We start from the raw sequence: 23,364 nt of genomic DNA on the forward strand, positions 1-23,364 counted from the left end.
CCCCTCCCTCCCAGTTGTATCAACAATGAATTATTTTGTTACCGACTGCGGTGACGCGTCACCGGGAAGTCGTGGAATTGAAATGAATGGGAAACCGCCGGGCGAGTACGGCGCAAAAGTATCGTTTCCCCGTAACTACCGCGGCGCCGAACATCAGAGGAATGATGATAAACTTCGAAAGAGTGAATGTTTGGAAAGGACTGACAAGAAAAACGAAAAAGACCGGCTGCCGGCATGACCGGCAACGTTCGAACTTCTGCTCCGTGGGCTACGTCGACTTCGCAGTTCGCTCTCCCTCCTCCGCTTCGCGCGTCTGTTTCCCTTCGTTTATTCAAACTAGTTTAACGCGGATCCAAACGGATCTGGACACGATTCAGTGACGTTACTATTAACCTCGGGAATACCGCGAGTGAAAAGTCGGCCGTGGCATAACAAACATAATTCTTAATCTAACCCCTACCTGGAACTTGGTCGCGCGGACGTTCAAATCTGAATTCAGAATTAAATTTGAGTTTTACTCGCGAATCGTACAATATATCACGACATTGCTGTAAGCACGATTCAACTGAAAAACTCGCATCCAACCCAGACATCGCGTCCTAAAGCCGACCTCTTCGACTGGATACGGCAATCAAAGGTTTGATTGAAACACACTCGCCGGATCTTGGTGATCGTTACCAAATTCTTCTTCCAAGTGCGTCCTTCGGACAAAGTGATCGAATATGATGGTATAGGAATTTGAGATTGAAATCCGAACCGGCTTGATCTCAACCGAGGCGAGTTTCGAGTAACGACTGTCAATACGGGTCTTATCTACACGTTTATCGCATTTGATTTGCGATCCATACCGGGATTATCCTTGGAAAGAGGCGAGGTAGGTGCGGTGAAGGAAGCTCTCGTGCGACCCCCTTCGGTCCACGGTTGACGAAAGAAAGAAGCGCGCCCGTACAATCTCGCCGGTAGTGCAACATTGTTGTCGCGGATGCTTTGCGCTCAGAGAACGCGACGTCGGCGAAGGAGGAAACAAGGAGGAAGGGTGGAACGACGGCCGGCGCGCGATCATTATTTCCCGACGTGTGTAGTCCACCGAGATGGGGATGCCGGTGAAACAATGCGCGCCAGCAAGTTGGTTTAAATATTCAGCCTCCGGCGCGGATACGCGCCATTCGCGCGCGCTCACGGATGCAGCAACTTGAGACGAGAAGCCGTGTTCCGAGGCAAAGAGAAAAGAAGGGAGGAGAATTTATTACGTTCTGGGGGAAAATTCTTCCCGGCCGGGACGCGATGGAAGCTCCGTAACGGTTTCAGATAATGAAACAAGATTATTGGAAAATGAACCGGCCGAAGGAAACAATGGAAGTTATTAAAACATTTTCACTAAGCCGATTAGAAGACACTGTTTTCATGCCTCTTCCCCCCCTCCCTCCCGATTTCCCTTCTTACCGCGGTCTACCAGCGTTACGATCTATCTCAGTAGTATTTTGTAGACTAGAAGGCTAGAAGAGCGCGTTAACCGTCGAATCGAATTTATCGTTCTCTCCTCTCTTCCACGCGATGCTGATTAGATTTGCATTAGCGTGCCCTTCAGTTATTTCTCGCCGGATTTGCCGTTCGCAGAATTTCAGTCACGCGCTGACACTCTCCAGCGTGCATTTCGCGCGTCTCACGTACATTTGCGCGCGCACACTGACAGGAACATTTTACGATTGCACGGGCTCGCGCGTAAAAAAAAAATTCGCACGGAGGGAGACGAAATATCGCGATACCTCGGCGAGCGTCGGGGACCGGCGCGGAGACGAGAACGGGAAAATAAACTCCCGGCAGCAACGAAGCGCGACGGGCGCCAAGCGGCAGCCTCACAATAGGGAGCATCTGCTTAGCAAATTGCGAAAAATAATAACGTTTGCGCCGAAATCCGTGGCCCGGAGCACCGTAGGAGTCTGCGAAGCTACCACGCGCTGTGCTAACACAATAACGCGCACTCGTGGAAGAGGGTGAATTCGAGAGAGAGAGAGAGAGAGAGAGGATGTGAGGTGCAAAACAAGCGTCGTATCACAATTCCCCTCGTGGTAGTGCACGACGAAAACAATATGTCGCGTACATACGCGGAGGATCGCGCGATGCGCTCGTCACGCGTGACACGAAGTCACCCAGCCGAAGGCGATTCCGGGACTTCTTTGTGACCGTGACTTCCGCACCTTTGACGGTGAATGCGTCGTGCCGTCGGCCGTGCGTGTTTCCTGTCGAGGATTCCGCCGAGGAGGGCTCTTCGAGCATTAACATCGCGATCGATCCGCGTTAAATCACCCGGGGATTTCTGTCAAGCCGCATATGGCCCTCCAAGTACCTCGCAATCATCGAGCTCTTAATGTCTGTTAGACGTCGAGACGTCGAAAGGACGTATTTGAAACGTCTTTTAAATATAAATAAACGCGCTGATTGGGTTAGCGGTGAATGTCTGCCCGATGGAAAAATCCTCCCCGCGCGTGCTAAATCTGCGAATGTTCGCGGAGGAAACGCTCGCCGGCAAGAATCTAATCGATCGTGCCAGTCGTCATCGTAAACCAGAGGGAAACGCGCGAATACCTGTCGAAATGATCGATCCCGCTATCGGCCGTGCTCGGCGGATACGCGCGGCCAATGTTTAACGCGACATAATACGCCGGCATGACTAATTCGTGCCATTATCATCGACGCTAATCGCCATCTATCTACGAGGATAATGAATACCGCAAATTAATAACGCTCGATTGACACGTTACGTCCGAGCTTCATCCAGCGAGCGACGTGCACATTGTGTTCCTAACAAGAGCGCGCCTCCCAACCCTCCCCCCTCTTAACTCTTTCACCGACATACGCGTGTTCGTTACGCGCGCGCCTCCGCGCTCGAAAGGATAACGGCAGATTATTATCGCGCAGAGTATTATCGCGCGATGGAAGATATTTCCGCTTCGACGGGCGGAGTCCGAAATATCCGAAGAATTACTTATATTTGCCGGAAACCGACGGGATGATGTTTAATTCATCACAGCAGGCGAACGCGAATTAATTCGCGCGCATTAGCATCAACGTGCTAATCGCTCTACCTGCCTGATAGCCGATCCTGAATGCAGTAAATTAATTACACTCAATTAATATGCAATATTCACAACAATAGTGCGCGTTTCGCGGCCGATTCTTTCATGCGCTCGCGAATCGAAACGTATACCTACGGGAGGAACGTTATCGATGAGGGGGAAAGAGATTTGCCGTTGTTCGGAGAGGAATTGTACGCTCCCGTTGCTGGATACCTCATCGGCGTTGTTTAATGCGGAATTATAGAACCGCACGATTACCTCGCGCGTTATCACCGAATCCGGCCAGTACGGGCGAACCCTGAGTCGAGATTTTGGCACTATGTGAAATCTTGAATTCTACAACACGATAGGAGCTGAAATGACACGCAGAAGATAGATTCTATTCTGATGATATAATTTACTTTTATTTCGACCATGATAATATCTGAAATTACCGTCTTCGGTGTTTTTAACGTCAAAATAGGTTGTTTTGGATACTCATGATCAGTGATCGCGATTCCGCCTACGTTGTAGGCTTCTGAGGACAAAACAGGAAAAAAATAACGAAAGTACAAACTTGTGGGTATCATGAAGTGGCTATTGATGAAGTCAGTATCTTTAATATTTCGATCTTTTGAGGACTCCCGAAGCTGAAAAATAATTGGCCGAAAATCAATTTTTCTCTTTTAAATCGCGTCATTTTGAGGAAAATCAATTTTTGTTCTCCATTGTGGTAAGAACAATAGCCACGAGTTTATAGTTTAATAATTTTTCGCCGTTGGATTGGTTTCACAGAAGCTTGCAAAATTCGGAATCGTGGCAACCGTGCAAGCCAAACGTTCGTTCAGCACTGCGCAAAATGATTTATAATTAAAATGATTTATTAATATTGAAGATAATAATGTGCAGAAATTACTGCATATATAATTTAAAACGTAGATAAATATTAATACAAAATTTCAAAATAACGTGTCTTATAGTATATTTAGAAAAAAATTTCAAAAAATTCACCTACGGAACGACGATTCAAAGGAGGATGAAAGCTTCAAAGTAATATTAAAAATTTCGCTTCGGGAACATGTCTGAACGTAACGAGTCATTAACATTCAATCGACACGTAATATTCCCAAACGTGATGCGCATTTCATAATCTCCTAATTCTTTTATGTCCGCACGTCAGTCGTTTATTACACGAGCGTGGCTTGCCGGGGATCAAGACGAAGAAAAGCGCTATTAAGGGGAGAGAGAGAGAGAGAGAGAAAGAGAGAAGCGGGAGCGAGAAAAAAGGTTTTCGCGAGAAAAAGGAAGGCGGGAGCCGTATTCAAAGGAAAATTTATCGGCGATATTTCCCGGATGGCAACGTCGGCGTCGCATAGCTTCGGCTTCTGTCGATTCCTATTAATCATCGGCGCACAACTGCGCGTACCCGTATCAACACGCGCCCGAAGATACATGCCGGGAGTTTCTCATGCCACGATGCGATCGCCACATGTGACCACGGTCCGACGTTCTCATGGCAATCGCATATCGGAGCATCACGTGCGCGACACGCGTGTAACTGGCCCTCTCTCTGTCCTTGTCTCTTTTTCTCTCCTTCTCATCCACCCCTCTCTCTCTTTCTCTCTCTCTGTGGCCTTCTCACTGTCCCTGTCTATCACCGCTATTTCCCATATTCTTGCACATCGAATCGCCACAATCGCAACCTGGCAAATTAATGCAGTCACTGTTGTCGATAGACAGAATGTATTGGGAATTGGGTATCCGCTGCCACAAAGGGGTAACATAAAAAAAAAAGATACAGATACCAATAACAAGGCAATAATAGTTCATCAATCGAGCACACTTGTGCAGAGGAAAAAAATTGGTTGAATCACGTGACGAAATGAACGAACCAGACGCATTTTGGTTAAGGAAAAGAGAATTTCTGATTCTTAAGAGTTTCATAAGAGCAACATAATTTGGTTTATAAGAATGAAATTCTGTTTCCTGCAAAACACGCTTGGCTCGTTCATTATCATATTAATTCAACCAATTTTTTTTCTCGTGTGAAAGTTGAAAGGTATGGACTGTGTATGTGTGTGTGTAGACCGTATAATCCCAAGCAACTACAACAAATGATAAGATTTTTATCCTTTTGACAGAATTTTAAGGCAGTTGATCCATAAATTAAGGCAGTTGATCCATAAATTAATGTTATTAGGAATCTTTTCAAATTTTAACAATGTATTAATCGAAACACTATCTTATGTCACTATTATATGTTTATTATTATCGTGATGTTTGTAAAGTTAATATTTAATTATTATTTTCCTGCTATATTCTTTGATGTTGTCCGCATAATTTCACTGATATAAGCATTTAGCATGGCGCGTAAAGTTTCCGGAAAACTCACGCGCGACAGCAACACGCGCACAATTTTCCCGTCCCCTCGATGTTTGTTTAAGCAAGTAAATGATCTATGTATCTTGTCCGCGGCCCGAGACGGGCGAGCAGACTTTATAAATTCGGGACAAATTAGTTTATCTTCGGGCGATGTTTACTATACACTAAAAAGCCGGCGGAACCACGCAGCCCACCCACACATAGCTATATCAAAGGCTCCGCTAAAAATATAGCACGTTTCTCATCCCGACACCCCTTCCACTTTTTCTTACTTACTCTTCTCCAGTCAGACATCTACCCGGAAAGTTTACTTAGAATATAAAACGCATAATTGTGAATACGTTAATAATAACTTTTCGCAATAAAGTCGAACGTGATAGTTGAAACCCTTGAATAAATAAAACAAATTAACCGTTTCATATTAATTATTTAATAAATTAAAAATTTAATAATTAAAAATTAATAACTGTTGCAAAATTATAAAAAATAAATCTTTATTTAATATATGGAGAGACGTTGTAAAATTATTAAAACGTTATGAATCTTATCTAATAATGCAGATGTGCTATGTTGTACCTTAATAAGACTAAACATATAATACCTGGCACGTATTTCATCGAAGTTTCACTAATGAAAAGGATAATGTCCGTGTCTACTGGCCACGGGTTTAAATTCCTTTTGAAACTTCCGGTCGAGACTTAATACTTAAGCTTGGGTCAAACGACTGACTCAGGTCGCTGAGTAGTTACGTTTGCGTTCAAACTGATTAAATCTTAACACCGGCACAGAGCTCGAGAGAATTTCCGTTTCGCGAAAACGTTGCACGCTACTGGTGAAAATTCATACGTGTATGTGCATTTGATGTTTTCAGCTACGTGGCGGTTTGTATACACATAAAAAGTTGCACAACAAATAAACCACCGCAACAAACCTACCGCACACTCGGCCCGCTTACTTTAAAATGCAACGTGCTGCAAATAGAATTGAAAGATGTCGCATGCACAAGCGCAGTTTTAATTGCATTATTCGTCACGATCCAACGGCACAGTGTTATCCGCAATCGGTGAGGAACAGAAATTATGCTAATGTCAATTATAATACAGGTATTACCGACCGCACGTATATGACGGTCATTTAAATCGAGTTTAATTCCATTAAATTATATCTCATTGAAAACAAAATGGGATTATATTGGTGGAATAATTCTATGCTTGTTAAACTAAACATACACAATCTAGTCGGGCAATGTTTATCGATTAGAGAAGATGCGATTAATAGAAGCTCACGGGAGGGGGGGGGGCGCAAATTCAAAATACCGCGAGCTATTGCCCGACCGTCATTTTCGCTTCAAACGCGCATCCTCAATTACGCAAAACTACACTGTCCCGTAGCAAATCGCATTTACCCTGGCGATTCTCGAGGGTAAGTCGAATTCGATGTCACTCGTCAGTAGCTTTTGCAGTGCGCAGCTTTGCGTAAAGCGTGTCTAAACTATTCCCCATTTGCATGTTTTATATACGACGTAGTAATTTATGAACATTCATAGAAATTAATTTTTAACGGAAAGTCTATATAAACGATCCGGCGTTACGCGTATATAGCATACATATGATACGTCATATCCCGTCGGGCTAATTTTCTTTCGCGGACGTGTTCGTATGATCGATCGATATCGTTTATCCGCGCTCGTTCCTACCGAATGCGTATCTCTGTCTGCCCAACAGATGTGACAAAGTATTCCGCGCAGAATTATGATCGATGTTGTTTGTTATCGAAGGGGGTTACTGCCGGCGCATCAGTTTTCGCACATGCGGTTAACACGGCGAAACGATTAAGCCATTTCTCGTCGAGCGTGACAAATATAATAGCGACCGCGGTTATTTTCTGTACATAATATGTTTCTTGAAAATGAAAGAAATTATTTCTCCCTCTCTTAAGGGGACGCCATGTTTGAGAACTTTGCTCGGAGACCCAAAGGTACGAGGAATTTAAAGAAAAAGTTTTATCTATCTTGGTTATATATATATGTGGTAAAACAGAGTAGAAAATATTTATCGCATTCACATTTATATCGCACTTACGTTCACGTAAAGTCTGTTTGTATAGAAGATTCGATTAATGCTGTCCTATTCCCTAGGCATACTGATATTGGAAATTCCAAATTAGGCGCATCGTTCTGAATATTCGTGCATTATGACTGCTGCTTTGGAACATCCTTGCCGGTTCACAGAATAATCAACAGTCATGATGCACGAATATTCGCACATAAAGCCCTTGATTGGAAATTCTCGATAGCACTATGCCTAGGGAATGGGACAATGTTAATAGAGTTTCCTGTACAAGAAATACAAATAGAGTTGCGTAATCGTGTCAATGTTTAGTTAGGTGTAACATATTTTCGGAATCGTCTCAAGGTTATCGATGCTTATCAGTGTTTATGTAACATAACATTTTGCCTCTATGTTACGGACGGTTATCAAGTTCGTCATCCACTTTGGCATCCCTTTTTAAATGATTAATGTTTAGTAGAAATTAATTCTAAAAGAAACGATATACCAATCCGCTACGATCGAGATCCTAATCTAAAGAGCCGTAACGTGCGAATTCTCATGATCCTCGAGCGATGCTCGGACGGGGCGGTGTAAGTGGGACATATGGCGGGTAAATACGAGCGTAGGAAAAACAAATAGGTGTCCCTCTCCGCTTCGACAATCTCTCCTCGTGCCCCTTTAACAACGCGGCCGCGGAACACGCGACAATGGCGAGGTTAATGAAAGACGTGGGTGCTAGTTATGGATGCCATAACTCAGCTCGGACGGGGCGCCGCGCCGTAACGCCAGCCAAATCGGTTGGCCTGCACCTTCTCGCGTATGCGATCCCCCTCATCCCCTTGCCGTTATATGACTTCTGACTCACAGCCCACGGGGGGCCCGCGGGTAAGCCGGGGGTGGAAGAATGGCGATAGGTAGGGGTGCAGAACTCGCACGCCGTCGGGAGACGCTTATCGCTCAAACGCGAGAAGTATCGGGGAATAAAAATAATTTCCCTCTAACATTTGGATATCGTCCTTGGAATAACTTCCAAGAGGTTTCGGGAAGAGATTGTTCACCGTCTGAAAAATACATCGCGGAATCGTCCATCGTGTTTCGAAAACATTCGTGACAGATCTAAAAAGGTTCCATCTCTACAATCCGCTTTTTGTTTCTGAAAAGATTGCGTAACAGAAAAATGTCAAATGTTGATTGTGGGATATAAAGTCAATTATTTTAGTTTTATAAATATACTTATATAATTTTATTATCTTTAAATATAATATGCAGTCTGGCATAAGAAGTAGACGATAAACAGACCGTCTGGTAATAATATTATTGTCTTCTCCTCATCACCTCCTCATCTTTCATTAAAACCGTAAGAATAGTTTGATTAAAATTAGAATAATATCAGAAGCTATTTTCGTATCTTTTCATACGATACAAATAATGCTAACTTTGATTTTAATTATTCCAACTTCGGTATGGTCAATCTTTTTCTAATTTTACAACGTGTATAGATCGTATTTCGATTTAATATGCTGTCAACATTTGAAAAAGTTTCTAAGCAAAAATAAATTTACGGTACCAACTACCTTAAAATGATACACAGCGGTGAGACATTCAGAATACAGATGTATGAGTGTGCAGCTTCAATGTTACATAGAGCGATAGAGGGTTAAGATAAAAATTCGATAATTAAAATTCTCGCAGAGCGTCAGCCTTCCATACGCGGGGGAAATCTCGCAAAAATATGTTTCCACCGCACGGGAACTGCATGTACGTGCGAGGAGTGTTTCCGCCAAGTTTCTCGTGATTCTTCCCGAGATACTTCGGATGTACGTCTATCAGCGCGACGTCGCGAGAAGAGATCACTACGACGCCTACGTGTCTCCATATTTCCGCGAAACTGCCACTTAGCGAGACGCTAATTATTTACGCCAGCGAGAAATCGCCTTGGCAATTCCCGCCTGCGCGCCCGATATAATAACGCGCGCGCGTTTTCTCCGAATTTACAAAATTAGTTCGGCTGCCTGGACGCAATAACGCACCTGATACTCAGGCTAACGCGACGTGTTCAGCTCCTTCGTTTAATTAATTAACAGCAACCTAGAAGGTGGAGGAGGCGAGGGGGGAGAAGATGCCGGGTTTCTTCTGCAACTTCTTCTTAGTTTGCTTCTTAGCCAGTCGCGTCTTCCCAAGCCCGTCGCCGGGGAAGCCGCGCCGTTGCAATTCCGGCTAATGAAGTCCCGAGCGCTTCGAGCCGAACAATAAACAGTCCTAGTTAACCTCGACGCCGGGCACGCGACGGTGTTGCATCTCCACCTCTTCTTCCGCGCTTCTTCCCGGCATAATCCGCGTGTCCTCTTCAGCCGCAAGAGTCCCGTGGAACTCCCGGGAAAGACGAGTGCTTCTCGCACTTGCACGGCTGCCTCCGAAAAGGGCCACCGAGGGAACTGTGAAAGGGACACGCTCCTTCCCCCTGCCCCGCCGGTAACCTTTCATGATACATCTCGACCCTTCTCTCGGTCATGCGAATCACTCCCGTGTCGACGACTTCTTGTCGTATTCACGACGTATTCTCGGCTTTATTTTCTACTCGTGTCTCGACATCGTCGATATTTCTTTTTTACATTTACATCGTGGAAAAGATTATTGATTCATTAATGTCGTGAAATTTCGAAAAGTGTAGCCTCGAAATGCGTCCGTCGGAGGGGCCGCGCCATTTCGCGGGTTAGACCACCGCCGAGCATGAATATTTAGTCACGTGATATTCGATGATTTAATTACGTTGAGTGAGGATTTATTCGCCTAAAGCCGGCACAGTTATCACGGTGAAATAAATCATTGGGGTAATTAAATATTCAGTCACGAGTAACCGCCTGTTTAGTAAATCCCAGCCGAACGTTTCCGCGCGCGCTCGCGCTTCAAACACCATTTGCTCGCGGGGGCGGTAATTAGTAAAGTACTCAAACGCCGATTCGACGATATTGCAACACCGATTCGCGTAACAAACCGCCGACCGTCCGCTTACCTCACGGCGGCCCGGTCACGCAGAAATGGCTCTTTTGTGATTTAATTAAAAACGCAAATTTAATTAACGTCGCGAGTAAGTAGAAAAATATTAATTACCGGCGCGAGTGAACCAAGCGATCGTGATGTACATTAGCTCAACGTAGCAACGTTGCTTCCGTACGATACGTCTCGCAGCTCTAATGCGGCAAGAATGGAATTTGCGATCGACACTGATGAGTGATCGATACGTCCTCGACGTCCACGAGCGCACACGGAGAGAAATGATCGTGCGCCCGTGCGATCGTGCGGTAATTAATGAGACGGAATAAGAACGGACGGGGAAAAGAGAGGAAGAGAGAAGGAGATTGGAGGGAGAAAGAGCAGAACAAAACCGATAGATCCTTGAATCATCTCGACGAGTCCCAAATGAGATCATCGACTTCTTTGTGTGAGAGGCATTTAATCGTATTTCCGTCGACTTCCCCCTACCATCTTCCACCACTGACATCGCATCCCCACTTACGGCTGCCCCTGCGCGCATCCGCCTGCTGTGCCTCTTTCTCCCGTCTATTTTCTGTATATTTCGTGAACTATGAATCACACACGCACGATGTCGAAGTTTTTCTTTACATCAGATGCCCTCCGATAGATACGCCCGGCTACCTCGCAAAAATCTCACACCCGGGGTATATTTTCCGAAGTGATTTTTCATAAATATCCGCCAACAGAAAAATGTGCGAACGCGTTGCGGTATTCGGTAAAACTGAAGCCATACGATTGCCAGCTGAACTTGATTCAAGTGAAACGACCAGCTCTACGTGGAAAAAAAGATTATCGATTCAAGATTCATACTTCCACGTATATAAAAAAGCGTTAATATAAAACTGATACAGTTCGTAATCCAATATTCCATATTCTAGAATATAGTATTTTTAATGAAACTATGTAGAATATCTTCATGTATAAGCAAGTTTTATTTTCATATAAAATGATATATTCTTGCTTATACATGAGAATATGAGTCTTGAATCGATACTGATTCTCTCTCCGCACAGCGATCATATCTGTTTTTAATCTCTGCACGTTTTCCAGTGAACGAGAATGAACATTTTACTAACAAATAGTACATTTCAGGAAAATCTTGACTTCACAGCACGCACACAGCACGCACGTAACAGGCATCCGATATTTCTCTTAGAAGCGGATACTTCATCGAGTCCGCAAGCATTGATATGTAAGCGCTCGCATGCAAATCGATGCAGATACAATCATCGTAAACATTATTGTTCCGTTTGGCAATGGCGGAAGATAAACCAATTAACCTATTGTAATCGCACTGCCGATATTCGTACTCTCGATCGCATACGAGATCGCGGTCAAGAATCGCTTTGCGAAGCGGTCGGAGAATAATCAATCGAGTTGCGAGTATCGAGTCATCTCTCGTGCAGATTGTCGATACCGTTAACGGTGCGCCAAGTGCCCCTTCGTCGCATTTAATCAATGCTACAGCCATTACTTCATCGCGTTACAGCTTCATCCTGGCAGCCCGTAAACGACGATTCTATATTATTTTCACGCACACAGTGCCGCGTTAACACATGTAACCAGCCGTATAGCGCGAACGTCAAATTTAACATTTTGCCACTAATATCCGTTAGAATTAATTAATGAAGCTAAATTGATAACTAGATAATTAAATAACTTAAACCTTGTGACAATGGTATGCACAATAACGGCCGTTGATAATAGCAATATGTTATGAGCAAAATTATTAAACGATTAAGCACAGCGTATATAATCACGAACACAATCAGTACACGAATTCCTCTACATGCGATTTTAATTGTAAATATCTGGAAATACTTTTTAGCAAGATGGAGATACGCGTGTTTGTTCTATATAACAGCGGTAGGGTTCTCTTTCACTTTCGCGGGAGCCACTTTGTCGTTTCGAAGAATCGCGCGAGATCGTTAAAAGTGTTCAAGATCGTTATTGCGACGCGTTACACGTCAGGCTGAGTGCGTATCTCAGAGAGGCCCCTCGCACTGCGTTCACATAAATTTAAATAAGACGCACTTCAGCTTAACGTCCCCGATTGCAACTCTCCGTGCGTTCCGCGCTGTCCCCTTTGAGCTCAAAGAAAAAAATTTCCACCGCTCTCGAGTTTTGCAGGGAGAGAACTTCTACACACCCAACGTTCGCCACTAGCATTCTCTTATTTCGATATCTCATTGGAGATAATCGAGCTGGAAATAATTTGTCGCTCCGCGATAATTCGAACATCTTACTTGCAACGTTCGACGGATCATCCTTTTCGCATATTTGTAACGTCACAAATTTAATTCATCAACATTATCACACACGTTTAATTCGTATTAGAAAAGTACATACGTATATTTGTATTATAATAATGTGTAACTTTATTTCCGATGGAAGACTGGTAACGTTTGCAAGCTGTCATTTTTAGGAAACAAGGGATAACTTCGTTCACCTATTAGACACGGACCGGGAGAGCTCAATGGTGTCCGACGCGTCCACGACAAGCCATCTGGCTGGTATTACGGATGTCGACGGTAAAATTAGGCGAGGGGCTAATGAAGAGGCCCTACTATTTGATTAACCAATAACGAAGACGGAAGTGATACACAGCCGCACACATATGCCGCGTAGTAACGACAAAAAGCATCGAGCGCTTTATCGCCAATTCCTCCGACATCCCCGATGAGACTGGCAAAAAACTCGAGAATCGAACATCTAAATCTCGTTAAACCACAAAGAATATTGGTTAGAGTAGAAAGAACTACGAATGACGAAAACATAAAAAGATCCGTGTTATATGTTTATTCAAATTTTCATCGCACACTTTTATAAACAAGAAAGAAAGACAGAGAAAGAGAGAGAGAGAGAGAGAGAGAGGAAAGTTCCACTCAAGTAAAATATAAAAAAATATATATAAAAGGTGTAATATAAAATACATATGTATAAAATTTGACTTAAATAATAATAATTTCATTACGTATCTTTATTCGCACGAGGGAGAAGGCCATGCTTCGATTGTGAATAAATCGATCCGCTTTTAAAGGTTGTCGCGCACGAAATAACTAGCGGGAATAGAAATAATAGAGTCGTCGTCTCGCAGAACATAGAAATATTTTCCTTCGTTTGCTGCAGACTCCGTGGGAAGTAATCCAGGATAAGTGGAGAATATCTCTTATACTCCCCGCGCTGACTGAAAAGTAATAAAACTGGATTACGCGGCGGATCCTCGCGCGGCCCTTCCTCAAGCTCAGGGAATCTCGTCCCTTCCAGAAGCGGGAAAATGGATTTTATGACACGCAGGGGTGAGAACGCGGTTGACTGACTTGCTGACTGACTGACTGATATCGGAAGTCCTGTCTTTGCTCTATCGCACACACAGGGTGTCCCAGAATCATCGAATATTCCTTCAGCCAAACGTTTCATGATCAAGTCTGATTATAATTTTCTTCAATTTGCTCTCCTTCTATTTTCTCCCTTACATTTTTATACATTTACAACACTCAACGTTTGTTTCCTCGACGATCAAATGTCAAAGTTAGTTGAGATAAATTATAATATGTCCGTGCACTATATCTATGTTAGTTTCGATGCTTCGCCTCTATTAACGGAAAACTCATTTTCCCCGTTACATATTTGTACACTCCTCGGATCTGCTCGGTCGGAGAACTCCTTAATTTTCCCTTCACTACGAATACCGTGTCACGAAAGGGAACCGTCATTTTTCTTCGCCGGTACTCCCTAACATCATTTGAGGTCGCAGACATATCCGCTGATACTGGACACCGCGTACACGGCGGTAGATAACGCGGCCATATATATATCAGCACAACGAGCGAAAGTAATAATAAACAGTTTATCTGTGCGCTGTGCGCAAGCGGATTATCGGCGATTCCCCTTCTTGTAACTCGAGAGGGGGAAGGGCAAGACCGATAGGCAAGACACGGCGTACCTTATCTGCTATCATCAGCACTCTATCCTTTCAGGCTCGCTGTTGCACCCTCCGCGACCCCGATACCACTTTCCTTCGGCCTAACCCTCGTGTCAGCTGCTTGCGAATATATATGCGTCACGTAGCGACGACACGCACGATTTCTGAATATTCATAAGCTACACCTCGACACCCTTACGCGCGCCCTCCCGGCGCGTCGCTCGGCTATGTACCGAGCGCGGCTTTCAATTTGTCCGGAGGATCTCCTCACGTGTGGTCAAAGCCGGCGGTTCGCGCTTCTACAGCTTCTCATTGGGAATCTGAAAGATGCGCGCTCAGACACGAATTCGGTCACGATGTCGAAGGAAACGACTTGCGTAAAACGAGAGACGCAACTTCGGAGATCTTAACTGTCGAAGTGACCGTCGATAAATTTACGTCAACCGACGCGCTTCTTTGAAAATAAAAGCTGGCCAAGATTCGGAACTTAGATAAAAATCATTTTTCATACACGAGAAAAGTGTCTTTAAAGGAAGATAGTAACTATTTATAAGTGATTCAATATTGATCTCATTTCTCAATAATAAATGAGAATAATTTATGATTATTTAGCTACAGCAGATCATAAGACTACGTTTATACCAACTTGAGATGCAGAGCGTTGAAAAACGAGTTTTGGCCAAGAAACGTTTATCTTCGTTAGACCATAGTGTGACGGTACCAAAGTTGATTCCGAGTAAGGTCCTTCCACATCTATCGCAATGTCAATCGCAAGCTACGATGACAAAGCAAAAATTGGCTCAGCTTCTTCAACTCCTACAAATACGATTCCAATCAGAAACGTCGGTGGTATAAAAACTGTGTCACTGACGCTTCAGATTGGCGCCGTACATGCGACGATTGAAGTTGAGCCAACACTTGCAATCGACATTGCGACAGATGTAGAGTGGCTTCCCTGCCAATCTGCCGCGAAAAATGTATCCCGCGAGTCCCGAAATTACCGCATTATACCACCGGTCCGTTAAATTACCGTATCGGGGATGAATTATTGGGCGACGAGGGCGTAGTACGAGGTGCGAAGGAATTCGACAATGTCGCAATTACGGCACGACATGGGGAAAGATAAAAAAAAAAATAAGGGAAAAAGAAAGCGGACTCGCCGGGATCACCGTACAGAAACACGGACCGCACGGTTCGCCGGGTGGAAACTCGTGATTAAAATCCCAGCGGTGGCATTAGTGCGGGAAAACGGCGGAGAGAGAGAGAGAGAGAGAGGAGGCCCGGGCTTTCCAAGGGGTGCCCCGCGCCATGCGCGGCGGTCGCGGAGGACTCATGTGTTCGAACGTCGGCGGCGTTTAAACCACGATCTGCATTTAAATTGGCTGCCGTGCCGATTCGCACGTATATATACGTATTTACGTACGTACGTATGTGTATATGCACACCACACCGGGTATGTTTTCCTACGCTACGCAGCGGCTCGTGCTGTTGTCGTATCGTCCCCCTCTGCGGGGATCCCTTAAAGCCTTCCATTACGTTCGATTCCGCGCTCATTTCCTTGAGCTTAATTAAATAATGAATTTCAAATTTTGCCTCTTCTCTCTTTCCCTCCCCTCCTCCTTGCTCTCGAGCGACACCGAAAGAAATTGCGCCGAATCATCGCGATTGTATCTATGCGAAAATGAAACGGCGTTTAGACTACGAGACAATTCTCGGAAAATACCGATCGCAGTGAAAGAAGAGAAAATGATTCCTATATATGATACGTTTTATTATTTTTCTAGTAAATATATGTTGTAGGGAGTTTCCAACGCGAAATGTTCCCGATGCGAAGTCGTTAAAGTGACGGAAAGGACACGTAATTCAGGTCAGTAGGAAAGGGCCAGTTGGACGGAAGATAAATTGTTTGAATTTCCACTTGTAATTAACTAGCATTTGTCAGTTAATTTATTCAGAGAAATGCGTATTACGTGACGGGTGTGCCTAATGCATTCAACATAGGCTGCGCGTTCCGTGCATAAATTTAGCGCTTTCCGGCGCGTTAATTTTATGCGCGAGAAACAACGTCGCCACGGCGTGTAATTGAAAGCAAACACCGAACGAAGACTATGCGTTTTGCTGATTTCATCACGCTATAATATTAACGATTGAATTTCCCCAGTTGCTTCTCCGCAATGTACGCAGTATCTTCGGGTTTTCTTGTATTTCTAAGTTATAATACACAAGCTTAAAAATAAATCTCTCCGTTATCCTCCGTATTTTCTCTGAAATGTCAGCGACTAAGTCGCAAGCGAGCTCGTTACAAAAACATTTTACAAAAGATAAAAGATCGTCGGTCGTGAACGTTTGCAAATAGAGAGAGGTCATCATTAACGAATGGGAACTATCACAACTATCGTTCTGCAAAGGACGTAGTCTGATGTCGGGTAAGGAGGCAAAGGTAAGGATGAAAAGGGCCGAACAAGGGAGATCCGTGGGGATGTGATGATTAGAGAGATCAAAGCAAGCAATCAGTAGACAACCAGACGAGACCGAACCGAAAATCGAACTATCGATCAGGTTGCTGTAACTCTATGTCTAGCTTTGTGTGTCTGTGTGTGTGTGTGTGTGTCTGTGTGTAAACATCTCTATATATCAGGTGTCAAATTCATCTTCATTATAATCACGATTAATTAGACGACTTTCAACTTTATACATATATACGCAGAAAATTTTTCTCGAAGATAGAAACATTCATAAATCGAAAAAAATTCCATGATAGTTTTGCTCTATTAGAATATACTTACAAGGTTGAAAAAATTTCAAGACAAGATGAGAAATTGAAAAAGCAACGGAAACGACACGGTTATAATTGCGCAACGCTGAATGGACAAGTCTAGTAAATTATGTTATTAATATACTATATTATTCAATAAAAATATCATGCATGTATGTGTAAAAACGTGTTAAGACGACGTTAAGACGCTTGACGTACCGGCGAATCTACTACAAAATACCATAACAATTTTTGTTATTCTCCGCGTATCTTAGCAGCTTCAATTTATATTTTGTAATTTTTATCTACGAATAACTTATTCTCAAGTAATACGTAAATCTCACGTAAATAAACGTAAATAAATTCTCGCGTAAATAATGTCTATATTATTAGTTTCCGAAAATATCAACGAAGAGAGATGTCAAATATCAAACTTTAGGCTCTATTACTCATACAAGTGTTAGTAAGGATATTTTCGCAAATTAAGAATATAAGAAGAAATTCAGGAGAAAAACATCATGCAATCAACGCTTTCACTTGATTCATATCAACATACCTCGCGAGCCAGTGTCTACATTTCCGGATGGACGCACACCGGCGCGATATCAGAATTTTCATCCCTCAGCTTCGCATGTCGGGACACCCTGTACGCGCTAAAAAGAGGTTCTTGTGCGACGCGACACGAGAGCGTCCTATTGAGACGCTACATAACAACTACGGAAGCTCTGCTCTCGTTTTTCTTTCTTTTCTACTAAATCTCTCGCCCGCCAGTCAAGCACTCTCTTCGCTTGCACGAGATTTAAAAGCGGGATTAAACATAGCTTTTCTTTTTTCATTACGCATACATGTTTATCGTCTTTGGTCTAAGGACGTCGTGTAATATTAATGTTGGAACGTAAATGTCGATTTTGCACGTTTAACATCCACGTGAACAAAAAATACCAGTAAAAAAAAGACTTATATTCTTTATGTGATATATATATATATATATATATATAATATATATATATAACATTTCTCATAACTTCGTCGTCAGGCAAGTCGCTACAGATCTGCAATAACACACCCACCTCACCGAGAGAGAGGAGAAGTTGGAGATAAGATAATAAATCTTGAGAGTTCCGAAAGGAGACGGCGGGAGATGGAGTATCTGGCGCATTATATTTAACTTCCGCGACGTTTTAATTGGCCGGGAGTACGAGCAGTGAGATCTTACCAAGTTTCCGGCGCAACTCGCGAGAGAAGCCAGAAGAGTCAACAGGTTCAATAAATGTTCCGCAACGTGCGATATTTGATGAAGCTAGGCGAGGTAAGCATCTTCGAAGATTTCTCCGGTCAAGTACGACGAAAGAACCGACGTAACGAAGCACGGAGGCAACGGTCCAGATGATGCAGAAGGCCGACGGTCTCGAGGATAACGAGAAAAGGAGACGCAAGAGAGAGAGAGAGAGAGAGAGAGGAAATGAGAGAGGGAAGGACAGAAGAGAGAAAGATCATAAAGCCTCAGCCCACTGCTCGTAGGCGGAAAAACTTGAAGCTTAACGAATACATACAGCAAAAGATAAATTTCAAGAATCCCGGCCCGGTACATAAGCCCCCGTTCTCTCTTCGGCGCGCTTCATGCGCCGAACGAGCTTTTAATATTAAATTCCGAGCTCTTATGCCGCCTGCTTCCCCGAGAAACGTCATTTCGCCAGAGGTACGAGCATTCTGCCCGGCTCGCTCACCGGCGGCAGAAGAGAGAAAAATGCCACTTATTTAAGGACTCGGCGACAATCTCGAGTCTTCGTCGCGCATCTCATCGTGCGTGTCCCCGTATTATTCTTAATAATGATCGTGCGAACGCATCGTAAGCTCAACGCTACCCAGAAATCGTACACATTTCACCAATATCGGAGATCGGCGTATAAATTCAGCATAAAAAAAAACGGATTTCTCATTACAATAGCAATGCCTTATATAAGACACGTGTCTCATACAAACGGAGGAACGCTTCTGAAATAGGGCGATCGATGGCTCGGTTGTCGAGCCTAGAGCGATAGTGAGGAGGCAATAAGCGTCTCTTCCGAGAAATCGGATTGAAAGGGGCATCTAATTCCGAGCACTGATAAGTGAACCGTATATTAGCGGTAGGGCTACAACTTAATCGACTTATCGAATAACTACTTGGATATGAAAATCTCGAAGAAGAGTATTCAATCTAAAACAATATTTTATTAGAAGACCGAATCATCAAAATGTCATATTGCCGTTTAACTATGCAAAACTCCAAATGTGTGTACAGCGGAATAAAATCTTAACTAACGAAGGAAACACTCGAATGTGCGTATAAGAAGAATACGAAAGTACGTGTGATTAAATGCCGGAGTGTACTTTGAACAAATCTTTCGGAATGCTTGAAAGTAAAAATCGTAACAAAGACCGGCTGTTGCATCGGCATATTATCTCCGCTGCCTAACGGCGGGCTGATAAACAAACGATTCCAAAAAGAATCGTTAGAATTCGCTACCTAACAGCGGAGACATTAAAAAGGGCCATTAAACAAGAATCATAACACTATCTTCCCTCTAACAATAATCATTACTAGACAATTGGTGCTGTCCTGGTATCGAGATCATTGTTGCTGATTATGCAATACTGAGAATCGGCATATATTCACAGCACTGTCTCTCGAGTTTTGGCGCGTTGCGTCACCCTAGTATTCCGCCAGGATCGAATCGGCACCGGCATCTGCTACTGTTCACTAGGAATCGCTACCTCGCCGATACCTCGCCAGCAGTTATTTCCTACTTGAGCATCCACGCCGAAAATAGCGAGTCGCGTTCTTAGCGTCTCTCGGCGCGTCTTAGCGCGCGAGGCGACGACCGAAGAGAATTTCACGGTGTCAAGTGCGAGGTGGGTAACTTCTCGCTGGGGAATTACGACGTTTGACGAGGGCCGTGCGCGATACTCGCTCCGTACTGACTGCGTGAGCCGCGCACATAGACGCGGCGAGTGAGTCGCGCAGGCTTACGCACCGTGAGGGAGGTGACATTAACTCATGCCTCGTTAAATCTCAGGGCTGCGTCGCGCTGCGCAGCTCTTGCTGTACGAAGAAACCGGCGGTGCCGGCTTATAACGAGACGAGAAATCGATCCGATGGCCGTGCGCACATTTCGAGAAGAATGATCGCATCCGGTCATTCTAATCGGTCCGATAAGCAAGACGGTAATACCGCTGGTACCGGATTGTTTATACGCGACTTGTGTGTGTACAGCGTTCAGCGGCGAAGATAGGGAACGCCATTCAGCCGTGATGGACGCAGATCGTAGAGACGCGGAATGCGGAGCCGGCCGAATAACCGTGCACTCCGCGGTGCTTCTAATGGGGACTGAGAGTCGTACCGGCGTGTTCAATGAAATGTAGAAAGTCTGTGGAGATCGCGCGCAACCAAAGAGATCGGTTAAACCGCAATTGTTCCAACTATTCCGGGGGAAATCGTACCCGGCGGTGGTCTAGACACGAGGTGGCAAATTTTTATCTAACGTCACCGATAGTCAAAAATTCGAACTTTGCTGTCCTTGTGCTAAAGTTGAATGATTACAGGTAAAATGCACTTCCCGCGAGCGTAGAACGTTATTAGATGAAATTATTAACGTAAGTAGCTAATGTCGATCAGCTGTGTTCCGTCTTCCTCTCTGCGAGAAATCATTTTCCGGCAGAGCAAATTTGATCGCAGCAAAATCCGTCATGTTGCAATATGAAGAGGAAGACGATTAAGAGCGCCAATCGCCGTTCGCTGGATAATTTCCCTGATTTGAATGATCATTTTACCGCAAGAACCAACCGGTGCGTGTAAATGAAAGCAGTATTTCGCTTCGACAAGGAAGAAATGTTTTTACTACGTCTTCAAGACAATACTCGAGTCTGAGATCAATACGACTGGTCTCGAGTGAAAAGTGCGTATATAAATCGAAGCGCTATCGCGCTAAACTCTTTAATTGTCCTCGAGCTCGGCCAGGTAGGAGGGCTGTAAATCAAATCGAAGGCTCGTAAACTACGGCGGACTGTCTACGCGTAGCGATATCTAACGCGAAATTGCGAGCCGTGGCTGCCGCGCGTCTTCTCGCCGGGGACAACCCAATCGCGAGCCGGTGAGCGACGATGCGGCTCTGACGGTGTCATTACGATTAAGTATCGCCGTTCGGATAGTCACGCCGGCTACAAAGCTTCGCTTTACTGTCGGTAAAACGGCGCAATATTCTCACGTCCTCCGCGACCCTTACGGGCCAGTAAATTCCTCGACGTCGCGCGCGCTATCGCGCCCGAAACTATCGGGCTCGAACTATCTTCGGCCGCTACCTAACTGCGGCGCAATTTATAGTACTCGATACTCTTCTCGCGATCCTCGCGAGCGCATTTTTGCCCGACCGAGAACGGAATCGTAAAACGCCCGAGTAGAGCCCGGAGGGAGTCGCCCTCGAAAGTCGAAACGCGGACTATTAGTCGCGCGCTGATCGGCCGCGATATTTCCGATTCTCCGTGTAAGCCGATTCCGCGCGACAATTTGGCGCGATTTTTCGCGCAGCTATCAAAAATTCGTCAAATCGAATCCGGAAATACGGATTATCATATCGCGGTCTGAAAACAGCCGTCGGCGAATTCGGCGTAGTGGACGTATGTAAAAAAGATAAATCGAAAATAGTAGGGAAAAGAGAGAGGGAAATAGCGGTTACACGAGCTAACGCGTTTGTTGGACCGTCGTCGTGCGAAAACGCCGCCGCCTCCCGCGGGACGCGGAGACGCAGCGACCGGCTGGAATCAGCGCCCGGAGAAGAAGCAACGCCGTCATCGAGCGGCGATGAAATATTGATGACCTTGTCGTCGCGATAACCGAGACGAGACGGTTAACGTCGGTCCCCTCGTTCGTTCGTTCGTTCGTTTGTCCGTTCGGCGCGATGACGACTCTCCGGCGCGAGAGACATCCATAAATATGCACCGTTACCGTTATATCCGCGACGATAACGCTCTCCGCATGCACGCCGGGATATACGTTCGATCGCGCGTGCTGCACGCGTCGGCACGTGATCGAATTTCAAATTTTGGAGAAATGTTTTCCGCGAGACGGGCCGAACAAGCGCGGATGATTCGAGGAAAGCTCCAATCAATCGCGCGATACGCGGCCCATTGGCGTGAGTCGCCGTTCGGCTGATCGATCGCCGGCCGTGGAAGATAGAAACGTGCTGATATTTCGACGGGATAGACGTCATTCTCATCGAATGTTGCTCCACGGTGTGTAAGCTGTTATAGCTGAATTTCAATTAGGACTAATGGAAAATATATCGAAGATAGGCGCGAAAACCGACATACCATATTTCGGGCTTTGTAATGAATTTATTGTTCCGAATAATATTTATTATTGATTATCAATTATTCAGGCAGAACGTCGAGTATGATCCTGGGCTTACGAAAAATTCGATAGTAATATCTACCATAAAATTCCCTCCCCGCGTGTGCCGATGTCTCGACTGTCTTTTTCTTAGTTTTTACACGTACGCTTCAATATTCTGTCATGAATCGTTCTACACTTTGATACACTGCAAAAAGACACTCGGCCGATCTGTAATTTAATAAGAAGACAATACGAGATATTGCGATAATTCAGCGCTGAAATGGGGAGATTAAAGCGAGCGTCCCCGAGCGGTCTTCACTACGCGACGCCGTTCTCCCAAGCCTAATTGACATTCGCGAAACATCCGCGATGTTGTCTGCTCTGTTGATCAGCTTGTGAATAATAATAATCCGGAACGGCCGTGTGTATACACGCACACGCGTGCCGCCACCACCACCGCCGTCGACGCCGTGGCGAGAGAATTCGACGATGGAATTACGTCCCATTGATTTCCCGTATATAACTCTCCTGAAATAAACGTCCGACCGGCCGGACCACCCGTAAACGCGGGCCCGACGGCGACTACGCGCGCTTAATTTATTTATACGTCAACCCGGCGACACTGCGGCCCATTGATACTCCCGCCCGTCCGACGCTCTCATCGCGTCTCTTCGCGCTGCGAAGGATTTTTATGCGGTGATCACGCGATATTGTGTGCGCGCGTCGCAAAAATCGAAACGTCGCTGGAAAAAATAAAAAAAGGCCTTTCTCGACGAGCTCTCTCCCAC

At 44.8% G+C, this 23,364-nt stretch overlaps 1 protein-coding gene across 2 annotated transcripts in view; it reads right to left on the reverse strand.

The window, feature by feature from the left end:
- The window catches only part of LOC106746411, a 431,128-nt gene that overhangs the window by 366,958 nt on the left and 40,806 nt on the right, over window positions 1-23,364 (reverse strand). The window lies entirely within an intron of this gene.

This window comes from Dinoponera quadriceps, unplaced genomic scaffold (genome assembly GCF_001313825.1).
Source record: "Dinoponera quadriceps isolate SergipeBrazil2010 unplaced genomic scaffold, ASM131382v1 scaffold566, whole genome shotgun sequence".
In the NCBI taxonomy this organism is placed as follows: domain Eukaryota; kingdom Metazoa; phylum Arthropoda; class Insecta; order Hymenoptera; family Formicidae; genus Dinoponera; species Dinoponera quadriceps.